The sequence below is a fragment of the Centruroides vittatus genome, unplaced genomic scaffold, assembly GCF_030686945.1.
Source record: "Centruroides vittatus isolate TY-2023 unplaced genomic scaffold, ASM3068694v2 contig_290, whole genome shotgun sequence".
NCBI lineage: Eukaryota > Metazoa > Arthropoda > Arachnida > Scorpiones > Buthidae > Centruroides > Centruroides vittatus.
This window is the reverse complement of record NW_027121846.1, coordinates 1,105,772-1,111,868: the sequence shown is the minus strand read 5'-3', so window position 1 is coordinate 1,111,868 and position 6,097 is coordinate 1,105,772.

Here is a 6,097-nt window from a genome sequence, read left to right as displayed (position 1 = left end):
CACAAACTTTTCCTATAAAGAAGGAAATTAAGATCGTCTCATATTCTGCTCATATGTTCAACTATAAGAATTTTACATTACTATTATAACTAGTATATTTATAATTAATATTATATCTAGAGAAAAGTATAGGTTACAAGTAGAACTTTGAAAAAAAGTAAAAAAAAAAGTAACTAGTTTATTTATAAATGGAATTAATAACGTTCTAAAAATATCACTGAAATAAATTCGATAGATTTTTTTCATACGTTAATTTTATTATTTAACTTATGAAACATTTTTTAATACTTAATTTTAATTATATTTTTTGATAATTTTATAATTACTTACGAAAGTTATCAACAGAGGGCACTATGTGGGAGTACAATACAGTACAGTCAATCACAATACAAACACAGACATAGAGTAATCTACTTTATAAATCTGGTTTCTGTTTTATACTTTACCATCGCATGTTTTTTTTATTAAGATACATATAATAGTATTTTATAAAATTCATTTAAAATAAACTGTTCTGTATTAAAACATCATCTGAGTAAGTTATACATAAATACGAATAAATGCTTCATTCAACACGAATAAAACAATTCTGTCTATATTTAAAAATTACTTCACATATATAACCATGAATACAAAAACGGAAAAACAAACACATAAAATCAAAAGCGAGACCTGAGACTGATGTCACGCTTTGCTACTAAAAACAATGAGCATCACTATTAAATAGGTATCCAATAGATACCGAAATATATAAGAGATATAAAGATAATATTGTTAATTAAATTATATAGAATAACGGTTTGTTGTTGATCTTTATATAGTAGTGTCATTCTAACTGTAGTTACCGTAAATAAGACATCAAACTATACATTGTTTCAAATAAACTGGCTCAACGTGTGTAGTGATTGACATGTTTAATCTTTATTGAAATAAAGATTAAAGAATTTAGAAATCGATTTTATATCTATTTTTTTTATAATCGTAATTGTATTCGCGTATAACGTTTAATGATGGAATGCTTCTGCACGAAACTATCATAAAGAAGAAATAATTACAAAAATTTTAAAACGATAATCCGAAAGACTTCAAATAAAATATTAATAAATTATACTTATTATAACATCAAACATAGGCAAGATAAAAATATGACAAAGTAGCTAATATCACGTACAGGCTAAGCTTACTTACAGTTTGCTTCTACATGAAACGTTGAAGTGATAAAATATGTAAGCAGAATAACATTTTAAAATGTTTTAAAGTGTAGAAAAATAGAACAGTTTACGCCGTACACGTTAAAATCTGCCACAAAAAAATTCTAGGACGGCCAATATCTTTTATAAATGTCAGAGAGCATCCCGAATTTGACCTTGCGCGTTCTATTATTATTGGAAAAAAAAGAAGAAAGAAAAGAAGAAGAAAAACGGATTAGTAATAAAACAGAAGTGAGACAATTAAAAGTATAAATAGAAGCGTAAAGTAAACGCTTGTGAGATTAAATGACTAGACAACAATAAGATTTTCCTTAATCTTTCGATTGATCTTTACAGTCTCTACACGATTTTCTTCGCTTAATCATCGGTGAGGCAATGCGCCATGAGAATAATCCCATTGAATGAAGTGGGAAAAATTAAATAATAAAATAAATAAAAATCCTTACAGGAAGAATAACTAGCTTTAAACGTAAACTTTATTGTTAAAGTGTGGATAGCTCGTAAGTCAAAAGATAAGTCTCGTAAAGAGGTTTCGAAAATGAAGAGGTAACTGAACTGAAAGAAGGTAATACTTCATTTTAATTTTCAACTTGTATGTTATTTTCATACGCAGTAAGAAACGTTGATCTCAACCGTAGATATTTAGATCAACGTCTCGTTTTGCCTATCCAATGTTAACTAGTTTATTTTATTGTCCCGCCTTTTCTCACGCTATTCAATACATTTATTTTTGAAACATTTGTACATCATCAAAACTGAACTTTCAATTACTAATGAAAGTTTGAAAGTTTGTAGAAAAAAGTTATAATCATTTATAAGACAATAACTTAGACAAAAATCTCGGTTAGCATCTTTTATGAATTCATTTAATATTCAGGACACAGTATAAAGTTTTGCTGTCATTCTTTTAGGTCAAGTTTGCATTAAAGAAGCTCTGCTGACCTTTATTTAAATCGCATCTCTTATATAATTGTTTCAAAAACTTGTTACGTCTAGACGTTTGTTTCTCCTCACTCATTTTTGTTTTTCATAAAAATTGATTATATGTTAACACTTCAATTAAAATTTTATTAAGCGTGCTTTATTAAAAATATTGTTGAAATAAAATAGAATATATCGTAAACTGAAGTTATAAATAAAATATATTACAGAATAGAATTTCCTTGAAAATTTTTCTTTAATTTGATTTATTTTCGCTTGGATCCATTCCTTTGGAAGCAAAATTTCTAAGGAGGAAAGTAGTTTGAGTGGGAATCCAACTCGATTCTTTGTGATAAAAGTACGACAACCACGCGGAAGACATTGTTTTTGTGCAGCAAAACTATTTTTTCTACTTCAAATTCATCCATGCATTAGTTTAAAATTATCTTCTTAATATTCCTTGACTAAGTAATGATTAAAAATCCAGCCAATATGACTTAATTTTACGAATTTATTTTTTTAAAAAAATACAATTTTTGATTTATTCACACGCCATTGTTTCTATAATCTCGATAGATGTTTGACCTATGATTAAGCAAATATATAGAGTATATTTGTAAATATATTGACCTAAAAGATATTTTTAAAATATATTTTTTTGTATACGGTTAACGTTTTTTTTAACAGCGATGTGTATATTAAAGTTATCTGCGGTAATAGCATCTTAATAAAAAGTTAGCATTTTAAATTTATGAAAAAATATTCATTAAAATTTTAAAATAAATTTTCCTTAAGAAATTTCATTACAACTTTCATTTTTAAGACTGATTTTTATCTATATTTTCAAATTTAATAATGGTTTTACTCCCTTCATTTTTGGTTCTTTCCGCAAGTGGGTACGAATAAGGCACTAAGAAATTAAACAAATAAATAGATAGATAATAGAAAATAATTTAATTGTCACCAAGGTAAATTACACTCATTGACAAAAAAGTTATCCGGATAGAATTGTCAATCACTTCGAAACTCGGCATACAGGTAGCCCATGTCTCAGACAGGTGTGATTCAATCGCAATCAGGTAATGCCACCAGAGTGCCTTAAAATCGCTATCCCAGTATCTGATTAAAAAGGCTCACAAAAGCTCAGTGTGTCCAGAATTTTTTATATAGCTGTTGCTTGGAAATCTTCGAACATCAGAAATGCTTGTACGATGCATTCGAAGATATTACGCACAGCTAACGGAGTTTTAGAAAGGAAAATTTATCAGGTTTTCTCATCTTATGAAGCAAAATGACCGCCGAATTTCTCGCCATCTGGGCCGCTAGCCGTCGCCATCTCGTATGAGAGTTAGTCGCCTTCATTAGTGGTGCGAGAAACATTAATGACACAGAGGTACTGTCAGGAAATCCTACGCCCTCGTGCATTTTCTTTCACGACGAAGCTGCAGACAACTATTTTCCAGCAAAATAATTCTCGGCCGCACAGCTAATATTTCTCAGGAATGATTCCATCGTGTTGCCATGGTTCTTTGGTCAGATCTCCGGATCTGTCGCCCATCAAGAACTTGAGAGACCATTTAAGACTGAGTGATTTGGAATGACAATTGCAACATCTATGGGTAATTATGTGGCAGAAAGCACTTAGTGCCTGTATGCCTGTAATCCCGACCGCATGTATCCAGGCAAGAAAAGTCTTACAAGGTAGTAAAGGTTCGTTTAAAGTGTAGTCTTGTTCAACAGGAAATTGTTCCTTTACAATAATATCATCGCCATTAAGTTTACACAAAATTTCATTCGATTCTTATGCCTTCTTCTTGGTGCGTAACTTTTATTGTCAGTGAATGTATATAAATTATTTTCGGATGTAAACTATAAAGCAAAAGAAATGTAGTTAAAGCAGAAAATAAACATATCGTTATCTTATAGAAAATAAAGTGTTTCAAAATTATTATTTCTTATCAAAACATATTTTAAATACTATATTCTTTATTAAAAATAATATTTTCACAATTTTCAGGAATACTTTCACTTAACTTCGCGCATTTTTATTTACAACAATCACTCTGTTACGATATTTGAAAGATTATTGTGTGTAACATTAGCGTAATATAATTCTGTACATTTTCTTTTCTTACATTCGTTATTTCTTCACATTTTACGATACAGCATGCAACTTTATGTACTGAATAATGTTGAATATAGCCTTTTAAAAAAAAATTTACAATAATTATTTTCTACTTGCGACGTGTTTTTCGGAATGTAAGTCCATTGTAAGTCAATGAGGGACTGTATATTCATTGATATATCTATGGATTGCAGTTTACAACTTATGAAGATAATTATTTAATTTAAGAATTGTTTTAAGTCGATTTTTATTCGCAAATTTCACAATCATTCTCTCGTTATATACAAATATATTTTATTATTATCTCTCTTTCAATGTTTTTCTCGTTTCATTTTCTATGCCTCTATTTTTCATACTCTTTATTCTTCATACTGTAATTTTATGTAAAAATCATATATGAAATTAAATTTAAATACATAATTTTATTTAAATTACATCGTTTACATGAAAAATAATGATTGCGCTTTTTGCATATTCTAAGTTAATTAAGTATTTTTTTCTAACTATTCCAAATAATATAAAACTTACGTATATAAATGCAAAATGTTGTTTTATAATATAAAATAAATATCACTGATTTGTTTCATTAATATTTCAATATTGAATATGTCTACTTTTTATTTTTCAGAGGTTATTAAACACGAGAATCTCGAGATTTTAACAAAATAAACATTTCCAATTAAAACTTGAAAATTTAAAACATATTTATTAATTAATTTCAATAAATTTATTAAAATAAATATACATGTAGATTTTTATAATAAAAATATACGACATATGAAAAATAATTAAAAATATACTATATTTTTATTTTATTTTTTAAATATAATTAAAATTGTCATTTTAGGTTTAATTGGTTGTAAAATATACAAAGGTCATTTAAATAAATTAGTTGTTTTTAAACTGATTAAACCTAATGCATTGTGTTGTATGCAACCCCCCATCTTTCGTACTACATAGAAACGAATGCTACAAACGTAAAGCATTTTCGAATAACTTTTAATAAAAGTACAATATGTAGAGTTATAATAAACGAAAAGAAAAATATCCAATAAGAGGGTACAGTACATGATAGCACTGGAAGATACAAATATCAAAACATGAAATTTGTGAAGATATATAAATTTGCAGCATTTTTTGAATTAAATAATCATCCTTGTAAGTCAGAAATAAGCACAAAGATACAACATAAAGTTCTAAGAATATGGTTACCATATATACTTGTATATTCAAAATAAATTCAGGGAAAAATATTTTTTAAAATAAAGGTATGAAATATTTAAATATTTTATATAACTTATAGCCTAACTTATATATATATACTTGTATATAACATAAAACGACTATTGTTACATAAATATAACTTAACAAAAATGCAACTTTTGTGAAGACACTTCCGCATTTAGAAACAAAGGAAAATGATAAAATTCCGTTAGTAATAAGCAAAGATGAACGATATTCAGCGATAAAAGTAAACTTTTGCTTGTTATAAACACTAAATAGTCTAAACTGTCTAAACTGTCTTATAAACACTAAATTTTAGAATTTATTTTTTGCAACTTTATAACTTACTATAAGTAATAAAGCTGCAAAAACAGCTTTTAGATAATTCTATGTACCTAAGATTAATAATTAAAAGAATAGAAGTATGCTAATAATATGTTATATATAAACCTATTAGTATGCATTTGAAGGTGTACGTCATATCATATAATCAATCAAATAAGAAATAGTAGAATGCCAGTAGACAAGTAGCCACTGGCATTTAACTGTGAGATAAATTATAATTCAAAGTTTTTAACTGCTTACAGTGAACAAAGCATTTTACAGATTTTTTTGT